The 17,975-nt window shown below is 35.2% G+C and overlaps 1 non-coding gene across 1 annotated transcript; it reads left to right on the forward strand.

The window, feature by feature from the left end:
- The first annotated feature begins 6,164 nt into the window (after positions 1 to 6,164).
- Trnas-uga (transfer RNA serine (anticodon UGA)) lies at positions 6,165 to 6,247 on the forward strand. Its single transcript has one exon. It is a non-coding gene; the product is annotated as a tRNA-Ser (tRNA).
- Positions 6,248 to 17,975: the final 11,728 nt, after the last annotated feature.

Below are 17,975 nucleotides of genomic sequence, written 5' to 3' on the forward strand. Positions count from 1 at the left end.
TGCGCGATACACGAAGCAACGCGCAAGAATGAACCACGAAATACCGCCTATGAAAGGGCGACGGTCGCCTTCATAAAGCGCGATGGTCGCGTTCGTAAAGTGCGACGGTCGTGTTCAAAAGGGCGACTGGTGCATTCTATTTTTTGAAAACGTCGACAGGCGATATTATAACAGCGATTTGAACATAACAAATATCGCGTGTCGCCGTGACTGTCGCGCAAAATATTAAGTATCGCTTCGTGTGTCGTGTGTCGCCCTTGATGAAAGAGAGCCGAGATTATAGATGGCACTATCCGGATTCCGTACTGAATCAATATCCATTCGCCTTTGACGAATGATGATACACTGAGAAACAGCTCCGGACATTAAAAGTGGAAGGACGGAGAACCACACAAAAGCAATATCCCTGCGACTTCGGCGAAATATGATGAATATTTTAAATAGGTGATGTGAAACAGCTCCGACGGACGACCTTCCTGAATTTCAATCAATTTAGCGGCCATAACTGAATAACGCGTGCATCGCAGAATGATTGAACACATTCATGTTAAGTTTTATGAAATTCAATAAATAATTATTAATAAACAGCTGCAGACATCGCCAAAACAATTTCCCTCCACTGTCGAAGAGGGGTAAAAAGCCATCATAATGGAGGTGCTGTCGTTTTGTCTTCTTAAAAAGAGTAGATGTATTCAGAGTAAATCCGAATTCCATAGTCGACTTGCAGTAATGGACGATGGTGTCATTTTAAGAGCCATTTACTGTGGCCATAGTCGACTTTATAGTAATGAACAATGGTGGGATTTTAAGAGCCATTTACTTTGGCCATATACGTCTTACAGTAACGAACCTTGGTGCGATTTTAAGTGTTATTTACTGTGGCCATATTCGACTTCTAGTAGAGACTCTAATAGACTATTAATAGGTAAGAACAATAATTCGATTGTATAATAATCTTCAGTAGTGTAAGATGAGGTGTACTAACGAATGCAATTTGAATAATTATTTTCTCACGCCGAGGCTAGACTCCGAGAAGGAAACAATTAAAAAAAATAGACGATTTTTGTTTAATTTATTAGTCCGTTGGTACCGTACAAATTACGAACACGCGTATTTTCTTTATAATTTAACTTAAATCTTTTTTTATCCTCCTACAGCTTAATGATTTTATTGAACAAAATATGACTCATACAGAGAAGATAAGGTTTTCTCCACGGATATTTTAGATAAGGTTTATTCCACAGATATTTTTAGAGCATAGGGACTACTTTTTTGCCTTTCACCCCTGATTGCGTCATTCAGGTCATTGGGTACGCAGTCGTTGGACGAGTTCACGAGTGTGTGTGTTTGCGAGAAGATAATACACGGCTGAGCCGGGCCGAGCACTTATAATCGGCCCGCAGGAAGCATAACGGCCCGAGGTCTTTAGCGACCTAGGGCAGATTATAACTGCCCGGCCAGGCTCAGCCGGGTATTTAACGTCTTTAAAGCATAATATATATCTTACTTTTATACTACATTGTAGATGGGCACAGGTTTTGAGTCATACAATCATACTTTTTTGGTCCTTCACTAAAATGTATTAAGAACCAGCTTTCCGTACTTATATTTTCATTGAATTGATTACGCAATTTATGACGTATCTCGTGTGAAGTTATTTAAATGAAGAAACAAGCTAGACGCTTTGGATTTAAGGACAACAACAATTCGGACTTGGATGGTTTTTGTTTAACAGTTAAATATTTTTTAAGCATCGAACGATTAGAGTGTGTGTTTACGATGGATTATGAATGTGAATAACAGTGTTGGGATATAAAACTGGAATGAAACTGGTGAGACTGCATTTTCGATTTCGTTAAAATGTCGAATGTACTCGAATAAAGCGATGTTTTGTTGAACGATTGATTGATTAAATTTAAGAAAAGTATCAGTTAATTGTTCTTTAACTGTTCGAAGGAAATCGATGTTGAGTTAAAAGGGTAATTCCTTTGATGAATAAGTCGTTCCTTTGTCAGTCGATCAAAGAATGTCTATTCACAAAGAATTGCCTGCTTGCATCCAGTGCGTTAAAATGAAAAAGATGGATGGCGATGAAGAAATGTGTCCAGAATTTTAACTCGTCATGGAAGCAAATTAAACTTTACGAAAATAAACATGGTTATTAGATCTACACAACTTCACGTTGGTCTCTACACATTTTGTTAATTTCAAAATGGCAACCATTTTTGTTTTCGGTATTTTACTGTGATGAAACCAGTATTGTAGTTTGAACACAACCGTCTGTGCTCTATGTGACTGTGTAACATTTGGAACGCTGATTTAATTTGAATCTATGGCGTATAGCGATATTTTGTCTCGTTACTCTTCTTTTGCGTGGAATTCTTAAGGACTATTTCCAGTTCCGTAAACGGGAAAGATCACAATTAATATTACTACGCAATGTTAGATTCAGCTAATTTAATGTGTTTTTGCTTTTATTTGATAAATTAAAGACTACTAATTTTATTGCATCAGGAATAAATTACATATAAAAAATATTGTAGGATTAAGCCTCGCCATGTAAACCTTTCTTCACTCGTGTGATAAATTTAAGTACACAAGCACACTAACATAGTATTCTATATGAACATCATGCATACACTATTTAGCGTTGAACTGTTTTGCTAAATAAAACAACTTTGTTGTGTAATTTAGTGTTTCACTGCCTTTTTTGCCGACGATGGAAAAGAGATGTTAAAAACGAAAGTCCCCATTCATTTCCGATGCTAAAACATGTGCTCTTGAACCTGGCTTTAGCTGTGAATTACACTGACAGAGCCAGGCACATAATTATCCAATGATCCAATCCCGAAAGTAGTCAGCTCGTACCTAAGTCAACACGTACCTTCGGTCAACTCGTACCCGATTTGGTTAACAGACAGACACAGTTTATTCAGACTTATACAATATTGCATCGTCTTCATACTAAATAATACAAATTATATTCTGTCACGTGAATGCAAATAAAAACATAACATTATATAACATAAAGTCAATACAAATGAACATAATATATGGTAAGAACACATAAGTTCTATCGAGGGGGTGGTGAAATCTAGTCAACGGTATTATTTAGGATCGTATTTCTTACAACTAGAGCTTCTTTGATATATTTGCAAACGTTGGAAATTACTAATCTATCACAAGAAACTAATATTTTGTGGAATTTATGCACAGATGGGTTAATATAAAATGTACTGCTAATATATTTTTTTTCTTAAATCAGTGTAACATCGGCATACACAAATGAAATGATATTCGCCTTCCTAATCAGTGTCATTACAACATAAACGTTAACTCGTACCCGATTTTTGGACAACACGTACCCCCACTAGTCAACTCGTACCCGCTTTGGTCAACACGTACCCTCGTTAAAATTATTTATATATATCAAAGACGTCGAATATGTTGTTTCTTTATATGTTTTTGATATGAATATAGGTTATATTTTTTTATTCTTGCTTTTTGTGATTTTTTTTTCAAAAATATACAAGTTCATTATTTTTCACACGTGTATAATTATAAACGACGTGTTTGTCGTGCCTATAACTGACACGTGCTGCAGTTGTCGGCGTTTTGTTTGATAAAATGTTGACTAATAACATATTTATGACAACAGGACCGTCATCGATTTGTTTAACAAATTGTTTGTCGTGCATCTAAAATGACACGCTCGGTAATTGTCGGCATTTTCTTTGATGACATGTTTGATTGAAAACACCGCATGAAGACATAACCAATTAAAGGTATGATCCACTTTGAAGTTTTATGAGTAAGTTTTTCTCACGTTTATATGAGAACATCCACTAATTACTATATAAAGGTTTTGCAGACTGTCTTTAATCATTAATCATTAATATCATGAATCAAAATACGGACTTTGTGTTTCGTGTCTTGGAGTTAATTTCATTTATTGTTTATTGTGGATTATAATTTATATTAAGTGTTTTGTTTGCCTAATCTTCAACATCATGGATGAGGGAGATAGTGACTGTGTTTGTGTTGATTGTGGATATTTTGTTTCAGATGAGTGTAAGGCAATTATGTGCGAAGAATGTGATAGATGGCAACACAAACACTATAAATCTGGTAAGTAATCCCTTTATTAACTATTTGATAAGTTCATTCGAGAAACGGACTACTACGGAGGCGTAGAAATGAGGAATACAAACATATTTTTTTTTATAACTGATGGTATTTACATCTTTATAAAATATAGCGTCAGTACATTCGTTTCCGTAGATTTAATTGTGGGGACGTTTTATGTATTTGTTTCAGTTATATAATTGTAGGGTCGTTTGGTGTATTTGTTCTACTTATATAATATTAATAAATATCATGTGCTTCAATTATATATATAAATAAGTATGTAGGATGCCTTATTTTGTGTTTGTATTTGTACATAGGGATGTATCATGGTATTGTAACGGCTATAAATATTTGTAAACGTTTAATTTTAATAAAAACTATTGTCATTGCCATAATAGAATTTGGCATTAAGCAAATTGGGTGTATTATGGTATTGTAACGGCTATAAATATTTGTAAACGTTTAATTGTAATAAAAACTATTGTCATGGTCATTAAAAAAAATTGGCATTAACATTATTTTTGCCAGTACTTTAGAACAATTAACAGGGATATTTAAGAATTGATAACATGTATAGCCGTGACGGCGTTAAAATCAATAAAATGCACTCATGTTTACAGAAACAGCTTAAAATATTGAAAAATAAATAAAGAGTTTTGTTGATTGTATATTTTTTATATTAAGCAATACCGAATGCTTCATATAAGTCCTTATCATTTTGAAAACAAAAGGAATTTTATGGATATTGACAGAAAATGTACGTTAAACCTATCTTCGCGTGAGAACGAAACTCGATATATAATAAGAGTATTTATCCATGTATTTGTTTACATGTTTTGAAAGCGCCCTTCAAAAGTCTTCTATCCATCCATGCGTTCGTACGACGTGGTGACCACGCAAAGCAGCTACCCCTGGTGTTTGTCTGCATGACCGGTAAGCGTAGTCGTACTCAGGATTACGTCCGTGACCTTCAGGCCGTCGGTCGTATGGTTGGCGGGGAAGTGGTTGTAGATGACTTCGTCGTTGATTTCGAGCGTGCTTTATGGGCAGCTATCCGAGAGATGTTCCGTGGAGCTTCCATCCACGGTTGTTCGTTTCACTGGGGCCAAGCTGTTTGGAAGAATGTTGTGGTACGTGTTACTTTTAAAACATGATTTTCTTGAGTGAATTGCAGGCTACAGATTATTTCTCGGATTAACACTGAAAAAGATATTCAAACACAAACAATAAAGGGAGTCGGTTAGGCAGAAAAAAAATCAAAGTACTGACAGTACTGGTGTGACGATGCTTTTGAAGAGGATGGAATTAAAAGCATCAACTTAACTGATCTACATCACCACAATTGTGTATGTGGGTACGAAAATTTTGGGTACGAAAAAAAAATGGATACAAAATTTTTGGGTACAAAAATTATGTCAAAATAAAATTGGGTACGGAAAAAAATTCGTTACGAAAAAAAATTGGGTACGAAACAAAATTTGGTTCGAAAAAAAATTTGGGTACGAAAAACATTTAGGTACGAAAAAAATTGGGTACGAACAATTGTGGGTACAAAAACATTTGGGAGTACGGGGAAGTAGTATCCGTGGGAGCTTAACCCATTCAGCGAAACCGGGAGGCGAGTTACATTCTCGATCGAATATAACAAGAAATATCTTTAAAAAGATATTCGACGTGTATTTTCTGTACCACTTATCTTAAAAAAACGTTTTCTTACAGTAAAACGTTTGTGGGTTATAACATAACGTTACGTAGCAGATATGTTCAAAACTTGACATGCTCTTTAATTACACATGCTCTTTAATTTCACATGTATATCATACCAAACTTTATATGTCGTTGTTTCCTTTTTTTCTCTTTTGATTATTGTATTTTCTCATATTCAATAAGCTTAGGCATGTTTGTTCGTTAAGTACGGCAATAATTTCATGATGATTCCCGAAAGTAGGTATGAGCACATAGTCGAATACGACTTGAGGTAGCGCACCCATAATGATTTCCCGCGATTTCTTCGAAGATTGAAGAGTCTGTATAAAGTTGCTGTTGCCGAGTGGTTAAGGCGATAGACTTGAAATCTTTTTGGGATTTTCCCGCGCAGGTTCGAATCCTGCCGACAACGCATACTTTTTGCGACGCGTTTTTATTTCTTTTCTTACGTTATTTGATTTAATTTAGCATATAAGCTATATTGATTGTTAAATATGTTGCAATTTTTATGTACATTCTTCACTTTTTAAAATTAAAACAACGTTATGGCTATGGGTGATTTACTGCTGAAAATACGAATCATGCATGTTGCCTTTTTATTTTTATTTCAAAAAGTTAAAAGTTAATCTGTCTATTTCTTGGTAGTTTGGCTGTATATAGTGTATCTATAAAAACTAAGTTCAAAATATTACTTAAATGATACTATTTTGAATTTTATGACACTTTGTTTTTAACAAACCAAATTTCTACTTGGCTGAAACCACTTCCATTTTATGTCGCTCTTCCATAGATAACAAGTTATGAAAAGTAAATGTCTGTAAAAGAAAACTTATTTCATCTTGTTTAAACTTTAAACATTTTACTGCATCTGTACACACCAACTGCATGACCATATTTGGAAATCTGGATGAATTGTGGAACTTTCATATACCCCAGGGGTGCAAATAAACTGGACAGAAGCCGAGCGTTGTGTGGTTTTGAAAAAAACAGTATATCGTTAAAAAGCACGGAAATCCTACCTAAAAATTTGCATGTAGTTCAGTGAAATGATGCTGATTAAGAAAATAATACATTAGATTATATTCGGAATGGTGCCCCTTTTGGGTGCGCTACCTTGAATACGTGAGAACCCATGAACACATGGTAAGGTTAACTAAATCTCCGCGATATGACCTAATATGTGTTTAAAACAGCAAACAATATCCAACAAACGAATGAATTATCAAACATAGTATGTGCACTGTTGTGGCCCTGTAATTTCTGTTTGAAAAGTTTATTAAATATGCAAAATGAGAAAGCACGCATAAGAGCGAATTTCATACATGTCGTACGGCTATTATGCTATTTATATACCATACTCGCTATAACGTTTACAAATGGCAGGTTCGAAATAATTCGTTTTCTTTACACTCATTATCGCGTTAAACGTTAATAATACACGTTTTCATTCGCAATTTATTTACAGAATCACGACAAATATCAAATACAATACAGAAAATGCATAGTTGTTTCATTTATCTATAAACATATAATGGCTTGAATATACCTGATTTAAAATTAACGTTTTCAAACTATTATTAAATCTTTTTCCCAGAATATGATGTCCTATTTATAGTTGAGCTTCCTTTACCTTTATCAATGACAATCAGCGAGGTATGCCGATTAGAAAAATCGAGCTATCTCAATCGACTGGCTCGGTCTTTTACATAGGTCGCCATTGTGAAGATTCTTTTCATGGTATGATAACTTAGACGAGCTGCTTCGCAGCATCGTCAATTAAGAACAGATATAATAGGGATTTAAAGGTTTTCTTAAATTTTACAATAGTGCAGATTAAATCAATTAAGATAGTAATGACCCTTGTTAAGTAATGTGTTAATCAATATTTAACAAAGCTGCAGATTAGGTTAATTGCGATATTAACGACCCATGTCACGTAGGTCTTAATAAGTATTTTAAGTGTTGATTAATTGATTAAATCATGGACCACTCAATTTTCAGACGAACCAGAATTTGATGCAAAATTTGTTAATCTATAAGTATTTTATATGTATGTTGTGTGTTATGTTTTACTCAAATTTACGAATAAAAAATAAATCAAAACGTAACTATCGTTTTTGTTTTCAGTTTAGTTGATGTCATCTTACTTAATCCTTAAGACAACCTGAAATGGTAAAGAGAACCAATACATATTACGTGCATATATCTAAAATAAGTTCAACAACTCGTACCATCAATGGAAAAAATGACCAATCTGAAAGATGACTAAAGTAGGAGTTAACCAAATCGGGTACGAGTTGACTACGGTACGTGTTGACTTAGGTACGAGTTGACTCGAATTCCTTCAATTCCATCAGCGAAGAAAGGGTACCACAGGACTGGAGACAAGCCAACGTCACTGCCATCTACTAGAAAGAAGCTAGGCAAGATCCTGCCAATTACCGCCCGGTGTCCCTTACCAGCTAATGTTGTAAGTTGCTTGAGCAGTTATCTTCAGCCAGACACTCAAGCACCTAGACAAGCATGAAATCCTACACGACTGCCAGCACGGTCTCCGAGCTAGGAGAAGTTGCGAGACGCAACTTCTAACCCTCACCCACGAGCTTGCAGAATCACTTGACAAGCGGATTCAAACAGACTTGATCATACTCGACTTTAGCAAGGCGTTTGACCGCGTGCCACACCAGCGTCTACTCAAGAAATTAAACCATTATGGAATAAGAGGAAACACCTTAGATTGGATATCGTCCTTCTTACACGACAGAACGCAGAGAGTTGTGGTCAACGGGCAACATTCAGAAGAGGTCCCAGTAGTCAGTGGTTTCCCTCAGGGTTCTGTATTAGGACCTATATTGTTCATAATCTTCATCAATGACCTACCTGAGGGGCTGCTGTCAAGAGTTCGCTTTTTCGCCGACGACTGCATTCTATAACGCCAGATCAAAACTGACCTTGATCGTCAAGCGGACCTGGATGCACTAGCCAGATTGGAAGCCACCTTGGTTATGGATTTCCATCCACAGAAGTGCAATGTTCTTCGAGTAACAAAGGCTACATCCCACCTTAAACAGTCTAAATTTTATACTGAAAGGCATCAAACCATCCATCGACAAAACAACTAAATACCTAGGTGTGAATCTTGACTCAGAATTGTCTTGGATGCATCAATATGACAGAATTACAAAGAGAGCAAACAACATGCTCGGTTTCCTGCGGCGGAATCTCCGAAACACCTCTCAACAAACCAAGACAAACTCTCAAGTATCAGATTGAGATGGTACAGCGTCGTGTAGCGCGCTTTATTATTAACAGTTTCCATAATACAAACAGCGTTGATAGTATGCTGGAAGAGCTTAACTTGGAAACACTCGAATCACGCCGCACAAAACATCAACTGACAATGCTCTACCGCATAATAAACAAGCCGGCTGACAATGATGCAAACAAGTACCTGACACCACGAAAGAAGATGCCTAGACACCCGCACGGATCCGGCTTCTTACCAGTCAAACCTACATCGGATAACTTCAAGTACAGCTTTTGCCCACGTTGTATACCACTTTGGAACGATCTACCAGCATCCGTTGATGATGCCCCCTCTCTGGCATCCTTCAAGAGTGGGCTAATCAGCAAAACCTTCTAAGAGAGAACACTCCTAGTTACGAAGTAAGCATTCAAATGACGGACTTGAGATATGTTGGCGGGGCCCTGTGCCCTGGTACCGTCACGGAACCTAATTTGGTGTTGAACTAATGTTTGTGAAAAGAAACTGGGGTCACTACTGCACTTTCTTACTGTTTGCTAGCAGCACGACACCTTTACCAGGACTTCAATTCTATTCTACCTTTACTATTGTAGCTTTACGCTTTACTTTATATTATTATATTGCGCACCGTCAAAAAAATGTCAAGCCATGACAGTTTGAAGAAACCATGTATATATATATATATATATATATATATATATATATATATATATATATATATATATATATATATATATATATATATATATATATATATATATATATATATATATTTATTTATATATATATATATATAGATAGATGTAGATGTAGTAGATGAAATTCTTGACAGTGGTGTATACGGTTTTAATACAAATATACCGGTAGAACTAATTGAGACCTATCAATTTACGTCGAAACATTGAGAGTGCTTATACGCTTTTCATTTAATCAAAAAACAAATGAACTTAATTTGCAGCCTTTGCATGGTCGTATACGGATTTTAATCCGTTAAAGAACTAATAAGACCTCATTAATCAGCGTCCAGCTTACACGGTTACAAGTGAGGTTTTAAATAAGCGTTTGCTTATGCCTATATTGAAATCTGCTTTAATTTGTTGGACGCAGATGATTAGGGATCTATTGCGCATTTATTGCAATAAAAACCGTAGACGCATATACGCACCGATAATTAATTAGGGGTCAATAAAAAATAAAACTAAATTTAAAAGTATAAGTGCCCTGTGACGCTCGTCGGAAACATTCATATTAATACGGTTCATACTTACCAGTTTATCGTCTCAATTAAACCCATATAATAACCCTAGGAATGCCCAGTGAAGGTTTTTTTTTTGCGTATTTCGGAGTAATAGAGCTTCATTAGATCTCTGTTGCAAAAACAATTCTCAATATATGATGACGTAGTGCACACTGTTTTACAGTCTGCGTTTTCCAATCCAACTGCATCTATCATTTTTCACGCAACTGTCAAAAGAAAACTAGTTTGTAACATTCGTTTTCAAAGGATTGGAAATAGAGGCGTACACATCAATTTTGACAGTTGGAAAGGATGCATGGGTCAGTATTTTTACAGTGATGTATGCTGAAAGAAAATTGTAATACAGTTGAGCAAACAAGTACACAAACTGCATTAGATAGGCTTCGCAACATACAATACATAACTATCCATCAGTATTGTTTTGTTATAAAATAATCCTAGCGGAAAAAGAGCACCACTCTTAGTACATCTATATGAACTTTTTATACGCCTTTTCTGGTATCCCTCAATGACCAAATAACGGATCGTTAAATAGAGTTACAGAATTCCTTAACTAATGCAAACAATGCAACAACGTTACTTAATTCCCTTGAAATCCTTGTAAAATTTGCTTATTCATAGCATGATTAACCAGGCAAATCCGATAGTTTCATACACACTGCAAAAATATTCACTACTTGCGTGATTTCACGCCAAAGTGAAAGTAGTCCATTGCAATTGGCAATAAACATGTTGTGTTTACACTTGTGGGTTCGCCTGCTTCTTGAATATGTGTGGAAATTTGTTAAAGGCGACCAATAAATTGTTATAATCTATGTGATATGGATAAATTTTGAATACTTTATTAGTTGAAGTGAGATTTTGAAATTTATTAAAACATGTTTGTTCATCATTTTTGTTGTATTTGTATTAATTTTTCCATCCTGGTATTGTAAGTTAAACAAAATACTTGAAGCGCATGAGTTTGTCGTCATCTCGAGAGTCTCGTTCTAAATACAAACAAAATCACCGGAACAGGTCACCAACCAATACATATTTATGGGAACCCCAGTAACACTACTTGAACTCTCAGGTCCACTATATATTGCGCTACTGTTAACTACTGTGGGCAATATTACCTCTTTGCGAGTTTGGTTATTTAAAAAACTAAAGCACGCAATATGGGTCATAACTTTGACTGGAAATACCCTCGCAATGCATGCAGCTATCTGGGAGACAGTAGAAAAATCTGCCCATGAGCATAAGTTGTCCAGCGTGGCTAGATTTAAAAAAAGAACTCGCAAAAGTATCAACATAATTATCTAGGCCAAATTCAAATCTGTGTCATGCATGTCAAAAAACTTGGTCACCAGGTCAAATCTTCGTAAAAACCTTGTAACCATTCTAAAAGCAAAATTCATAACACAATCTTGATGAAACTTGGTCAGAATGTTAATTTTTAAAATATCTAGTCCAAGTGTGAATGTGGGTCAAGAAGCCACTGTATGACTCAATCTTGAAGGAAGCTTGGTCTAAATGTTTATAGTCACAATATATATTCCTTATTATAGTCTTGGTCACATGTGTAAATAAACTAGCTGCAGTTCATCTCGAACAAAAATCGTATGAAAATGCCACATGTATGGCTCAGTTATGATGAACTTCAATAGAATTTTTTTAATCAACTCTGAGGAAAACCTTGTTACCACTCTTTTAGTTACATTTATCAGTAAATTGTGCTGAAAATTCGGCTCAATTTTTATTTTGATAATATCTAGGATAAATAAGTTTGAATCAGGTCATGTATTATCAGGTAAAATCTAAGAAGAAGGTTCATAATCAGTCTTTCTTGTCAGATTGTTTATTTGCACAAAACGTTACGGCCAAGTTCGAATTTAAGGTCACGAGATGTCAAAAGCTAAGACAACTTGTTAAATCTGTAAAGTCTTATCAGCCATATTTACACTATAGTCTAGTATAGGAGCAACATTTGTTACTCGATCTTGATGAAACATCATCAGAAAGTGTATCATTCAGGGGCGTAGCTAGCATTTTGTTAGCTGAAGGCCCGAATATGATACATAAAATGGTGGTCCGGGGGTCCTTCCCCGGAAATATTTTAATCCTATAACGCCTGTGGTGAGATTTGAAGCATATCTTGACAAATAATAAGATAAGAAAATATCAGACTTCTTTGATATTTTACAGTTGTATCTCAATGTCAGAGAACTAAATTTCGTTTTTGTTAGGCATCAAGGGACCGAACCAACCCGGATTCAGTAAATGGATCGGGATACGGGGGCAAGTGCTCCATTTTAAATTTCCGCGATCATTAACATCATTCGGAATGTTTCATAAAAATTCAACGATAATCGATTACAATTTACTTTAGTGTTGAAAGGGAGACAAGTAGATCTACATATAGATCTATATAAACTTGTATCAACAAGTCAAGTGAAAAGAAGAGAGATTGAATCTATGCACATAGAAAGAAGTAGAGTTGATAATTGGAAGATATGTCCTTTGAACACGACCAGAATCGATTGTCTGAGGATTATGTTAATATGAAATGCAGATTTTTAATTCCTCACCCCCTCAGGGTCAACATTTTAATGCGTTTTTCGAAGTTGAAGCATTTTTATTTTTTTCATGTTTCAAAAAAAATTGTAGGCCAGGGCCAGCTGTGCCTAATAGCTGCTACGCCCCTGTCATTCCAATATCATGTTTTAATGTGGGTCAATAAGGTTTACAAAAATACGTCACCAGGTCAATCTTTGACAATTGGTGTATTTGAAGAACTCAGATGTGTGCTTTTATTTATTATTAGATGAATTTGTGGAAAGAATACTGCATTGTTATCAAATATTTAATGTTTTGATGTCGATGAAGTAAATACATGATAAGCCACATGAGGACACACATGATGTGATCACTTGTAGTAAAACTTGTATTTACGAACACTGTAATGTGGCTTAATATACGTGCTATTCATGACAAACATTTCATGAAGTGGGTATGCGACTTTTAAGTGAAACAAAAAAGAACAAAACAATACTTAAACTTTTTTATAAATATAATAAATAAACTAAAATTAAGTTCTACCTTTATTATTTCAAAGTGAGGATATAAGCCGAATATCTAAAAAAAATCTTGTTTGAACTCATCAAGAAGTTCTTATGAGATTTGATCCAAACAAACTTCAACCAAAACAACACAATGTGTCTATGCACTCCCAACTATTCTTGTCTTAAAGCAGCACTGAATTGATTTGTTTGTTGTTCATATTGTTATTAGTAACGTATATTTTAACTTGAGGCGCTTACACCGTGAATTTATTCTTCAAATAATTATGCAACATATCTCACTTACATAAAAAAATTAACCTTGCTACAACCCTTATATTTTTGTAATGGACACATGAAAGATCGCAATAAAATTAAAACAATTACAGACATTAATTTGTTATTGGTTGATGCTTAGTATTTATACTTGTATCGCAAATTTGCTTTGCAATGTTAAATAAAGACATTTTCAGGATCTATAAAAAAGATACCAGGTACTTACTATTTCCAGAAAACAAACTTTATATACCGTCTCATTTTTTCTTTGGCTTTCGACACAGTTGAGCACGACTAATAACTAGGGTATTACCAAAACTAATAAATAGCACATCTATTTTATTCACCTTTTACATTAGTCAATATGTCATCAATGTTTCATTAGTGTACTCTATGTTAACATGATGCATTGGGAAACAATTCATAAAATTTGCAATTCATGATATGGATATGTCATAGGAAATGTTTGAATAGCACCTGCAGCTTTGACTTGTGCAGTGTGTTCCACAATGGCAATTTTTGATTACCAAGTTTTTTATTTGATACACGAACAAAAAAATGTAAAATTGTATTCAACCATAAAACAAGTTAAAATAAAAAGTATAGTATATATATTTAAGATGTTAACCGGATTTCACGTGTTAATTCATTACATGTAAACGTCTCTACTTGCTGTAATACTGACACGTGATTGGCACTAGCTTTATTTCAGAATTTTAACATTTAAATGGCAAAAAATCGGTTCATGTATATGAGCAGTTATCTTAGTTATGTGGAAAAGTGAATGATTTATGCACATACCGGCGCAGTGATGTAATGGTAGAATGCTGGTCTATGAGTTGGATCCCGCTCAGAGCGCTAGATTTATCTGAGCAAAGAAAACATCATACGCCTGCTCCTCTCCACTCAGGTGGAAAAATGCATTCGAGTGTAAACGGACGACACGAAAAATCAAATTTAACTGTAGTCACAACAAAGACAACACCACATTCTGTCATTCCTATTTCGTATCAGTTTAAATAAATGGTATTTTGTGACAAATGTCACCGTTATTTTCAAACATTTTCAAATTGTTTTCTTAAAGAATCAATTAAACTCTAAAACTTCAAAAAGTGTTAAAAGTCTGATCGCCAAAATAATGAAAACACATAGGTAGCTTGCAACTCCAGGAAACTGAGTAATATTAATATAATATAAATGCCTGACCCAAGAACGCGCAAGCATACGTTCACATAATTGTGAAGAAATTTATTTCAAAGATGGATGTTTAGTGGATGTGGGCTTCAAATAAACTTTTCAATGTATATTTTAGATTTAATTACAAGGAATCGATAGATGAGAGATGTTTTCTTGTAGATTTAACAGGTTCTTTTAAACGCATGTGTGTCTACCTTGGAGGTCGTTCCGCGTCTAAGCAGTGCCAGTTTAAGCTGTTTTGGGGCCCAAGGCTGCACATGTTACGGGGGTCACATTCCCTCTGGTCCCCTTCGGTATTGTGATAATCATATTTGATACTACCACTACAAAGATCAGAAAACTTGCATTTGTACACAGTTGACAGTTACATTATATATATATCAAAACAAGTTAAACCATGTATAACTATTTTATTAACTGAACTTAACACACATGTTACATGTAACAGATTCCAGCATATAAGCCTGTTCTACGAAACTCCAGCTGACCAAAGTCAATGATCAGCTGTGTCAGTCTAGTTCTCGGAGAACTTGACATTCAATAGACAGTAGCCCCAATTTGTTTAACATTTCCTGACTGTTTCTGTATAGTTTACCTGTTATTCTTTTCTGTGATCACAGTTGTAGAATATTCAGAAACAGTGAGATATCATTGTGGCAGGTGGCAGTAATCCGATAAGTCAGTGAAATACCATATAGGCTAGTATGCTTATCTTTCCGTAGACTTATCGAGGAATGGTTTGTGAATAAAATTCCGCAGGTTATAAACATAGTGTAAATTGAGTTTGAAAACCGTGACACAGTGTTAACAACATAAGGAAGCCAGTGATGGGCTCTGCAAATATTGGATATACACAATGAAGCAATGTTGTGCTACATATCTCAAGAGGCCCCCACTGGTGCATCCACATAGCATAGTGAATCAAAGCGAAATAAACGGTTCAGATGTTGTCATGACCATACGGGCAAGCCATATAATAAACAGTGAAATTAATGGTTCTAATTTGATATACACCACAGAAAAAATTGATAGCATAGTAAATCTAAGCGAACTAAACGCCTGCAATATGATATATATATGGAAACTGGTAAAATCACACAGAACGTTGCTAATGTAATCCTGATAGAGTCGTTAAATGGCGTAATAAAGAAAGGTTATACATTTGGAAACTGGCCTTCCGTTGGGGCCCCTGCAACCTTGTTACCCTAGTGCTTAATCTGGCCCTTCATTTCAGGCTGCATTATATGGGGACCCGGAGTGAGCCACATAAGATTTCAATTTTGGTGTAGTCTTGTGCTGTGATGAAAGCTGGAGTACCCGGGGAAAATCACACCTGTCCAGTATGGCGACCTACAACCAAACTCACATGGTGCCGGGAGCGGGCATTGAATCCAGGTTGCCTATGTGATTAGCGCTTGTACCAAATACTGGGCTAACCAGACAGCCTATTTGTTAATAAACAAATACATGCAAGAGGGGGTGGCGGTAATTGAAATACCGCTCTAATAGCATACCCACAAGAATATCGGGTTAGAGTACAGATTATAGAAATAATAAAAATGGAAGTTGTTTTTGGACTGTAGTTTGCCTAAGATACTGCACAATTGCGATCTCATTCAATTGAAAATAAAGAAATTATAAACATAACTTTATAAACAGACGTAATATACTGTCTCCGTTTGGCTTTCAACACAGTTGAACTCAAATAACTAAGGTTTTATCAAAACTAAAAATGCACATGTATATGTGCTGCTTTTGAGCTCACCTGTTATTTGATCGTGTGATGTCCGGCGTCCGGCGTGCGTGCGTGTGTCCATCAACAATTTGTTTGTGTAGACAGCAGAGATCACAGTTTTCATCCAATCTTTATGAAATTTGGTCAGAATGTTTATCTTGATGAAGTCTGGGTTGGGATTGTATTTGGGTCATCTGGGATCGAAAACTAGGTCGCTAGGTTAAATAATAGAAAAGCATTGTGTAGACAATAGAGGTCACAGTTTTTATCCAATCTTTATGAAATTTGGTCAGAATGTTTATCTTGATTAAATCTCGATTGGGATTGTATTTGGGTCATCTGAGGTCAGAAACTAGGTCACTAGGTCAAATCATAGAAAAACATTGTGTAGACAATAGAGGTCACAGTTTTTATCCAATCTTTATGAACTTTGGTCAGAATGTTTATCTTGATGAAATCTGGATAGGGATTGTATTTGGGTCATTTGAGGTAAGAAATTAGGTCACTAGGTAAAATCATAGAAAAATATGTTTTTATGAGACAATAGAGGTCACAGTTTGTATCCAATCTTGATGAAATTTGTTCAGAACGTTTATCTTGATGAAATCTGGATTGGGATTGTATTTGGGTCATCTGAGGTCAGAAACTAGGTCACTAGGTCAAATCATAGAAAAACATTGTGTAGACAATAGAGGTCAAAGTTTTCAACAGATCTCAATGAAATATGGTCAGAATGTTTGTCTTGTTAAAATCTTGGTTAGCATCTAGGGGCAAAAACTAGGTCACTTGGCCAAAGTTTTAAAAAATTGCGCAGACAGTAGAGGTCAAAGTTTTCATCCAATCTTAATACAATTTGGCCAGAATGGTAATCTTAATGAAATCTGGGTTGGAATTGTATTAAGGTCATCTGGGGTTAGAAACTAGGTCACTGGGTCAAATCATAGAAAAAATTGTGAAGACAATAGAGGTCATAGTTTTCATCTGATCTTAATGAAATATGATCAGATCTTCATGAAATTTTGTCAGAATGTTTATCGTGATGAAATCTGGATTGGGATTGTATTTGGGTCATCTGGGGTCAGAAACTAGGTCACTGGGTCAAATCATAGAAAATATTGTGTAAACAATAGTGGTCATAGTTTTCATCTGATCTTAATGAAAAATGGTCAGAATGTTTATCTTGATAATATCTGATTTTAGATCGTATATGGGTCATCTGGGGTCAAAAATTAGGTCACCGGGCCAATTCTAGTAAAACCATGTGTAGATGAAAAAGGTCACAGTTTTCATCACGTCTAAATGAAATTTTGTCAGAATATATTTATTGATGAAATCTGGCTCAGAACATATCAAAACATGTCTATATAA

This window comes from Dreissena polymorpha, chromosome 4 (genome assembly GCF_020536995.1).
Source record: "Dreissena polymorpha isolate Duluth1 chromosome 4, UMN_Dpol_1.0, whole genome shotgun sequence".
Taxonomy (NCBI): Eukaryota; Metazoa; Mollusca; class Bivalvia; order Myida; family Dreissenidae; genus Dreissena; species Dreissena polymorpha.